This window comes from Sorex araneus, chromosome 6 (genome assembly GCF_027595985.1).
Source record: "Sorex araneus isolate mSorAra2 chromosome 6, mSorAra2.pri, whole genome shotgun sequence".
Lineage (NCBI taxonomy): Eukaryota > Metazoa > Chordata > Mammalia > Eulipotyphla > Soricidae > Sorex > Sorex araneus.
The window spans coordinates 13,688,169-13,698,080 of record NC_073307.1 but is presented as its reverse complement, the minus strand read 5'-3'; positions in this window follow the sequence as shown (position 1 = coordinate 13,698,080).

Sequence of the window (9,912 nt, the reverse complement as noted above, 5' to 3'; positions counted from 1 at the left end):
AATGGAATACTATGTAGCCGTCAGAAAACATGAAGTCATGAAATTTGCATATAAATGGATCAACATGGAAAGTATCATGTTGAGTGAAATGAGTCAGAAAGAAAGAGACAGACATAGAAAGATTGCACTCATATGTGGAATATAATGTAACTGAGAAGTACAAGTTGGCAATGATGCAACTTCTGGCAGATATCTCTCTGGACTTAGTTACTAAAATACTAAAATACAGAAACCCAAAACCGAGAGGCCGCTAAGTGTGGTCACTCGACCTCATACCTCTTCATCCTCAGCAATGGAAAACAAATTATCTAATGCTTCCTTTTCAGCAGGTCTGACTTTAGGGGAGAGACTCTCCAAACAATAATAGTGAGTTTTGTTGAAATATTGTATGCAATCAAAGTGAAAGTAAAGTGAAATTTTTTAGTTACACAGGCGGGGGGGCTAAGGGTGGGGGGGCTAGGGGCGTGGGGGGGTTAGGGGTGTGGGGGTGCGGGGTGGAGCTATACTGGGATTCTTGGTGGTGGAATATGAGCACTGGTGAAGGGATGGGTATTCGAGCATTGTATAACTGAGATTTAAACCTGAAAACTTTGTAACTTTCCACATGGTGACTCAATAAAAAAATAAATAAATAAATAAATAAAATGGTAAAAAAATGCACCTTAAGAATCATGTCCTGGAAAATGAAATTTCCTGTTAGAGCTACTATATGGAAATGTTAACTGATGAATTCTAAGACTCACTCTTCAATGTACATTGATGGTGTTAAGGAATAATAGAGCTAAATAGCCAAAGCACAAGGCCAACAACACTGAAATCGTGAGACCCAAACTTAAACAAAGAAGCTTAGAAAGCTTGAGATGGCAGGCAGGGGTGAGGGTGGAGTAGGAGACAAACCTGGGAACACTGCTGGAGAGAAGATGAACCTGGTGGAAGGACCAGTGATGCAACACTGTATGTCTAAACCCAACTATGAGTGACTGTAAATCATGGTGTTTTCATAAAATAAAATGAAGGGGAGGAAAGAGTGACTCTTCAATGTAAACAGCTAACAACAGATGAGTGGAGAAAGAAACTGTGGCATATACGTTCAATGGAATGCTACTTGGTTCTCTATGAAGACGTGATCTTGTATTCTGGGACAACTTAAGTAAAACATAAGGGAATTTTATGAAGTAAAACAAGTCAGGAAGTGAGAGAGAATGAACAACTGAGCCTTTCTGGGAGATAAATAAACAAAACAAGTGAACTAACAAAGCACAACAAAAGCACAACTCCTAGACTGAAACAAATGTGATGTCTTCCGGGGGGGAAGCAAGTCTGGACAGGAAAGAGATCAATTTGATGATAGGAATGGCCCTAGAACTATGATGGTAGGTATGGTATGACGCTTATAATATCCAGGAGTGATGTATGCCAACTTCCCAAACTTACATTATAAACCAATTTATATTATATTGGTTTATATTATTATAAACCAATAGTAAATCAATAGACATTTCCTTTAAAGGGCCAGGGATATGGCTTAAGTGGTAGAACACGTGCCTTGAATGTTTGAGGAAGTGCTAGCAAAGTTTGTCCACCACACTTCTGAGTGTGACCCCACCCCTTTTATCATCCCCCCACTAACTGCCATAGAAACACAAAAGCTTAAAAAAAGACTTATTCTTGGGTCAGAGCCATAATACAGTGGGTAGGGTACTTGCCTTGCACATGGTTGGCCTGAGTTCAAGCCTCAGCATCCCATACGATCACTCTGATGGGGTAATTCCTGAGTACCTCTAGGAGTAATTCTTGAGTTTAGAGCCAGGTGTAACCCCTGAATATTGTTAGGTATGACCCCCAAACGAATAAACAATCAAAAAGAATTAATCTTTCTTAATAGAGTCTTATTATGAAGAAATACCTTGATTATTCATGCTTCCATATCTTCATTTCTTTCAGTGAGAATATTATTACTAATTTCAAGAAGAATATTTTATTTTCGAAAAGGAAAACAATTTCTAGAATGTTCAAAAATAAAATAAGTTTCTCTTTTTTTAAAAAAATTGATTGCTTACAGAGAATCCATTTCCCACTGTGATTTATCAATTTCACTACTTGGTTACAACTAACTTTTATTATTTAACCACTTCAAAGCTATATGAGCTAGTCAAATATATTACATAATTTATTTACCTATAAATTGCTTTTTTATCCTAAAAATCAAGTGAATTACATGTATTTTGTACTTAAAGCGTCTCAAACAATTTTTGATACCCACTCAGAGTAAGAGAGGAAATAGTTAAGATTTTTATAAGAATGCAATTCCAGACCCATTTTAGACCAGCTTCACACTTTTGTAAATAGGATCATTTTCTTTTAAAAGGATCATACCTTCACTATACTAGCAAAATTTCTTCTATGAGAGTCACCACAACCTAAAAGTATTTTTATCTTTAATTTTTAGGAGGAGAGAGTTCCAGACTTAACTGACAAGTATAGTCCTTTTAGAAATCATAGAATAATATTGATTTTCTTTAGCTTGTTATTAACATTATAATCGAGTACTTTAAAAAAGATGCCATGTGTGGTATCTTTGTGATCAAGAAAAAGAACAGGTCAAGTCCCTGTCATTACAAAGTTGATGGATGATACACGTAAGAATTATCCCTATTGTATGAGTGAGGAAATCAAAAAGCGATTTTCCGCACTTTCGGGCAAAAATCAGCACCAAAGCCAACACAATAAATATTCTCTGAAAGAACTTGGAGGGTTAGAATACACACAAACCTGGGTTAGCAAGTTAATTGACTTTTAAGCTTCAGTTAGAAACTAGCTTAGTAAGATAATTAACTGTAAGCTTCCAATTTCGTACTTGTACAGTAGGAGTGCTGATATTCCTACATTGAACTGGAACAGAACTCTAAGCAACAAAGATCATTTCCTTAATGTTCCTTCTTACATGATTTTTACCTGGAATTTAGTCCAGCTATGCCCTTAAGTCAAACCAGACTGGGGTTTTGGGGTTTTGAAATGCTTTCACTACTGCCCTCTGATTCCTGCCATGTTCATGTCAACCAGAGAACAAAGGGTGAGAGGAAGGAGAGGTTTCCACCAGGCATTGAGCATGGAGAGGCAGAGTCCATGGGCATCTCAGGTACAGAGAGAAAACTTGGGAGGTTTTAGAATAGAAGTTGCTGACTAAATTCTTCCAATTGAGGTATTGCTCAAACAGTTGGCTGCTTCTTTGGTGACTATCAAATTGCACAACTGTGTAGCGTAGACAGTATCCCCTACACATCCCACAGATCAGAATAGTCTAGAAAGAGGGCACCAACCTCATATCTGCCTATGGGCACCTAACTGTTTTAGAGGTGCCAAAGTGATGCCTCTCCACTCTGGTAGGCATGTTTTTTTTTTTTTCCTGACATTGTCTAGAAAATGTAGGAGACCCAGCAGAAGGGGTGAGTCAGAAGGTTTGATCCACCTTCTATTCCTCTTATCAAACAGAAATGCCAAACAAATGGAGAAGATTCTCTTTGATGCCAACACTTCCGCTCCCCTGAGCGGCATCACTCACTCATCAGTAGGTAAGAACCCAGATGGGTCCTTCACCCCTCCCCACTACTGATGGAGGCCTCGTCCATTTTGGGGTCAATTGGAGGACTGTCCCACCAAGAATTGGAGGATATCTTTGGTACCATTCCCATATGGTGGAGCCATAGTGATACCTAACACTGGGGGAAATTTTTTAACTTAAAATATATATGTGTGCAAAGATCCTCAAATATATGAATATATACATAGGCACCTATGCATGCTATGCATTTTGTAATCTGTATATACATATATGGTAATTTAATACTAGCAAGACTTGAAGACAAATTTTAAGAATGTCTGTGGAAATTAACCTTCTCAGGTAATAGGAGAAGGCTGGTTTGGTTTTCGTTTGCTCATGAGAAAAATACAAGGTTATCTTTGGCTGACCTAGATTAAGTGGGATCAAAGTCAGAACCTATTGAACCTAAAGGGTTCCACTGTAAGACAAGAACCTAAGGACAGCAGTGTCAGAAGCACCTCATGGGGGTGTGTGGATTTTTCTGAGGGTTTCCAGTAATACCCACCCACCTTCTTAAACTTCCCCCAACCTGACATACACTACTCATTTAATGCTACATATAGTTTCCCTCTGATTGATATTTCAGTCATCAGATTTAGAATTTGTTAAATCAAAAGGTTTAACCTTGCGACTGACATTTTACAGGGCTTATGGGGAGAGTCTGATATAACCTCACAACTCCATTCCTATCTTCTAGTACAAACAACAATTATCTCCACATTCAGTGCGATATACACACATCAGAATATTTCCCAGAAGTGAAACAGTGAATCATTAGATAATATCTTGAGAAAACTGAACCCCCCCCTCCAGATCATTAAAAAAATAATGTTACTATTATTGACAGGTAAATTGAAAACCCCAACCAATGTGAACACACAATATTCCTTTAGCACATAGAAAGCCAGATTGCTGTGTGATTAAATGAGGTATTTACATAAAATGTGTGTAGTATAATCCCTACATTTGGGAAAGTGAATTCATATTATTTATTTTAATAAAAATATTAATGTTAGACAACAGTCTTTTTCCAGCACACTGTATAGAATTCCAACAAATGTCTCCTTTGACACTGACATGTCCAAGAATTCTTCTGCAAATAAAACATGAGCCATTACTAAAAGGTCATCTTTTATCCAAAAGATGACTAAATTGTATAAAATAGCTCAATTATGTTGAGCAAGATCTGTATTCTCATGAATATTTGATTTATCCTTAAAACAAAAGTTTCAAGTCTGTCTTTTCAGCTGAAGAGCTTGCTTTTCTTGATAAAGCTGGAACTGCTCATTTCATCAGCATGTACAACTATGTCAAGTGTGGCACTTATGAATCATTTTGCAATTTTTGATTAAACATAAAGAGCTAGCTGCTCTAGCTGCCTGCAAGAATGCTGTGCGTCAGTGTTTCTGAACCTTTTTCCATTCTTGTTTTCTTCCTGTGAGCACCCCCCTACCCCCAATTGTGTTGGTTGATCCCCTAGTCTTATGTTATTGTCCCCCATTAACACAATTTTTAACTGCAGTAAAAATTTTTAACTGCCGGTCACATTTGCGTTCAAGTATAAAATAAGACCCATTCTAAATTCCTCACAATAGATTCAACTGAAGGAGCTAGTATTCAACTCCCTGCTCTTCAAAATTCTTCCTCTTTTCTTATTAGGATTCCAGGAAATTTAATAAGATTCATGTCAATAATTTTCTGTTTCTCACAGGCCAGATACGTGTTAGAACACACATTTAGACTGCAGCATTTGTTCATTTTTTTTTTTTTTTGCGTCACACCTAGCAATGCACAGGGGTCACTCCTGGCTCATGCACTCAGAAATCACCCCTGGTGGTGCTGAGGGGACCATATGGGATGCTGGGATTTGAACCCGGGCCGGCCACGTGCAAGGCAAACGCCCTACCCGCTGTGCTATCGCTCCAGCCCCTACTGCGGCATTTGTTAAGGTCAACCTGGAACTCAGTGGCCGCTATGGCAGCAAGGAGGCAGGATTTTAGCCACACATGCAGAAAGTATTGATGCTGTGCCCTGACTTGGTAGGTTGAATCATGTATTATATGCATGATACAAGAGGGGGCAGCGCTGAGAGTGAAATAGGACTCTGATCATAAAGACAGCAGGGGAACAGACATAATCTGAGATAGTCCCAAGGTATTTAGGACAGAAGGTCATTCTAGCATAAGTTTCATGGGATTTTGGAAAAACACTGGAAGAATGAGTTGTCATCTGCTTCCTTGGAACATGCCTCACAGAATCTGCTGGGTGGTGGCTCCAGATATTAGGTGGACATAGATCATCTATTATTTAGGTAATAAATTGTACAGTAATAAATGGTGCGGGCAGAGAGTCTCTTGCCCATGCTGTCTTCCACGGGGCCCCTCGGAGGGGATGGGCTCCAGCTTCCCTCCCCACCCCAAGCAGAGTTCCTGGTGGCCAAAGACCTCCAGAGCCTAGCCACAGCCAAGCTCAAGGCCCCTCTCCACACGTTTGGATGAGCCTCACGCATGAAGGTACCAACAGAGGATCCCAGGTGTGTGGGACCCGGGGCTGAGACCTCCAAGCCTACTCGGATCAGACCTGGGACCCCTCCGCCCAGATTTCCCATTTCCCAGTAGCTAGGTGGTCACACCCAGGGACTGCCCTCATTAACTGCCCCCGTGTAATCCCATCAATGGTCAGCATCCAGAGACTTAAAAGCAAGCTCCCAGAAGATGTTGTATAGCCTACTTCTCCCTCTGGGAGAACCTGGCAAACTACTGGGAGTTTCCTGCCCACATGGGAGAGCCTCGCAAGGTCCCCATGGTGTACTTATATGCCAAAACCAGTAACAAGCTGGGTCTCATTCCCCTGACCCTGAAAGAGCCTCCAATGTGCATCCTTGGAAAGGACAAGTAGAGAGAAGCTTCTAAAATCTCAGGGATTTTATTAACGAATATTTAATGGAGATGTTAATGAGACCACAGGAGAAATTTGACGATCAACGAGATGATGATGATGATGATGATGATGATGATGATGATGATGATGATGAAGAAGAAGAAGAAGAATAAATTGTACAACGAAGTTGAATGAATGTTATCAGCAGAATTGGGGGATCAAGGGAGTCATTCCTGAGCATGTCCCTTATTAACTTCAATAAGTCTCCACTAAATGTTGGCAAGAGGGCATCTTGGAAACTGTGATGTTCTGAGAAACGACCTCAAAGAAAAGCAAGTGCTTGGTAATGTCACTTGGTTCCAAGAGTTTTCTTCTCCTATCACTGATATTATCCTGAAAACACACTAAGCCATAGATTAGTCAAATGACCTGTCAGAATGTGTTAATGTGTTAATCTATCAGAATGTGTGGGAGACTGTCCCTGACTCCCGTTTCTGGCAGATGTTTGTTGCTGGGGAGGGCCCCACTCCCACTTCCCAGAGGTGCTAGAATTTTGGCTTCAATTCCAGCCTCACTGAGGGGCCCTTGGAGGAACATAAAGGTCTGGAGCATTTGTGGTTTAAAAGTGAAACGGTGGCAGGGCTGGGGCGATAGTGGGCAGGCATCTGTCTTGCATGCTGCCGACCTGGGTTTGATCCCCAGCATCCCATATGGTCCCAAGCACTTCCAGGAGTAATCCCTGAACATGGCTGGATATAATCGCCCCCCTCCACACACACACAACCACACACACACAGAAGTGAAAGTGGTGAGTACAAAGGTCAGCACAAAGAAATCAGGCACTAGGAAAAACCTTAGGAGACACCAGGCTTCAAACCTCAGCATCATGGTACATGGGAAAAGTTTTCAGACAGGAAGATGGATTCGGACTCAGATGGCTATAGCTTTCCAAGGGCATAGTCTCAAGGGTAAAAGGAGATGAACATGACACAGAGATAGGAAGATAGGCATCTAGACAGGACGCAAAGAACTTACAGGCAGTGTTTGAAGTACAAGTCCTTCCTCAGAGACCCCCACCCATGCTCTCTCTTTTTTTCTAAAAATTTTTTAACAAAATTTTATTAGTGAATCACTGTGAGGTACAGTTACAAACTTAGGAAGTTTCATGTTTGCATTTCGTTTACATCCCTCCACCAGTGTCCATTCTCCTCCACCAATGTTCCCAGTATCCCTCCCACCACCCCCACCCCAACCCCCACCACCCCATCCTGCCTCTGCGGCAGGGCATTCCCTTTTGTTCATCCAATGCTCTCTCGGTACATGAGGGCAAGCACTTGTTTGCTTACATGTGCCATTCGGAGCATTCATCATGTTTTCAGAAGATTCATTTTCTTACACTGCGACCTCCTGAAGCTGAAATTAACGTTTCTTAACCTCTGCAGGCCTATTACTGACCACTAGCACTTAGTAGGTGAACAGAAAATGTATTTTGAGCCTCACAAGTCATAAGAGAGTTAATGGTGACAGCTCATTAAATGACAATAGTGATGAATTGCTCTGAGGATCTCTCTCAATGGAGAGAACAGAGAGGAAGGGAAAATTGCATATTCAATTGTACACATCCAATCAGCCCTGAGCAAGGGTGATAAATAGGCAATTACTGGGCATCTCCCCAAAATGATTTTCCAAAAGCTTTTTTTTATGACTCAACTCCTCTGCACTCTATAATAACCAGAGTGAAGACAATATAGGTCTGCATTTAATCTATCCCTTTGACCTTAGTTCTCTCCTCTGCCAATCAAAATCAAAGCAAAATTGCCTGAAGGAGCTAGATTTTAATATAACAAAGCAGTACTAAATAAAAATATAAAAGGAGCAAGCCCCTTGGTTATGTAGCAAAGAGGGACCAGAGTTTCTATTTTTATTCTGCCGAGCCCCAAAATCACGTCAGCACATGCCACTAAGAAAATTGTAGACCACAGTCCCCATGCTGGTGGTGGGTGGGCTGCAGAGAGTGTGGATTTGCCCCCTTCTTCCCCCAACTCCTCCGTGACATCTTTTCTTTCTGCAGAACTGTAGGATAACATAGCTTCAGGTAGTTTAGGTTTATTGGGTTACTCCCGTTACAGTGCTCCCACTCCTCTCTGTTTATTTGTAACTTCTTTCTTAGTGTTCTGTTGACTTGCAAATACTGTTTTTCTCTTCTCCTTGAGTCATTTGCATAGTTTATTCAGAGCAATGTCCTTTTTGTATGGACACAGGAAGACTTAGCAAATGCTATGCTTTTATAACCTGGGAGTCATTTGACTCTACATGATATTTTCCTCCCGGGCATCTGTTCTCTCGACCTAAGCCTCAGCTGCCCTTACTTCCTAGCACCCCCCAAAAGCAGGGTCCCGACGAGGGACGAGACGGACCCAGGGCAAGCGGTGAGTTGTGTGCTACCCTGGCATCGAGATGGGCCTGGCCAAAGTGCCTAATGCTTAACTATAAGTTAAGAGCTTGATCATGGACAAATGCTGTCATGATCCAAACAGTCATAACTAGATTTGGACCCTGCTAGGGTGAGGAATGATTAATCTGGCCTGAGTGCTGAGTCTGTGGCAAGATGTTGCCAGGAGAGTTGCCTTGCAAGCCTCAATGTATCTCTTGCTAGGTCCATACAAAAATAACTAGTATTAAGATGTTAATAAGTGTTTGGACTAAGGAAAAGAAAAAAAAAAAACCTTAAGAGTCAGGAAGGGCTTTGGAATGCCCTGCCCTCAGGAAGGGCTTTCTTATGTTGATTTTGCTACCTGGCTGGGTGTAGCCGAGAGGGCAAGGTGGGAGAGACAAGTAGGAGACTAGAGAAGGAGAGAGGCTGCAGTAGAGAAAGAGAGAGAGGCTGGAGTTGATGCAGAGAGAGGACGGAGCTGGGAGTGTGGGAGATGAGAAAGATGGAAGATTGAATAAACGGTAACTAATCAGCAACCAGCTTGGTCCTCGTTCTTCCTTCGCCTGTCCTTGGCCAACGGCCGTCCCGATCCAGCCCATACACAGCGGTTCCAGAGCACCGAACGCGGGCGGTGAGACAGAGCCGCCCGGAGAGCTCTCGAGTGTACGCGCCCGTCGGTGTGCCTTAGTTTATTACACAGAACCATCCCCACAAAGGAGAGCTTGAATATCCATAAGCACCAGGAAAAAATGGTGAAGGACCATTTATTTTTGATCCACAATCCACAACTGTAACCTCTCTAACAAAGTGAAGTCTGCTCCAAGAAAGGAGGCCATGCACAGTGGGTCTCAGGATATACCCGCAGCGACACAGGTATCCATGCAAAGGCACCAACAGGATGCATTCTTCCGGCCCAGAAAGACTTATGGCCTAGAAAGACTTTGATCAGGAGCCTGAGTCTCTGGCTACAGGGAAAACAACTTGTGAGATAAAACCA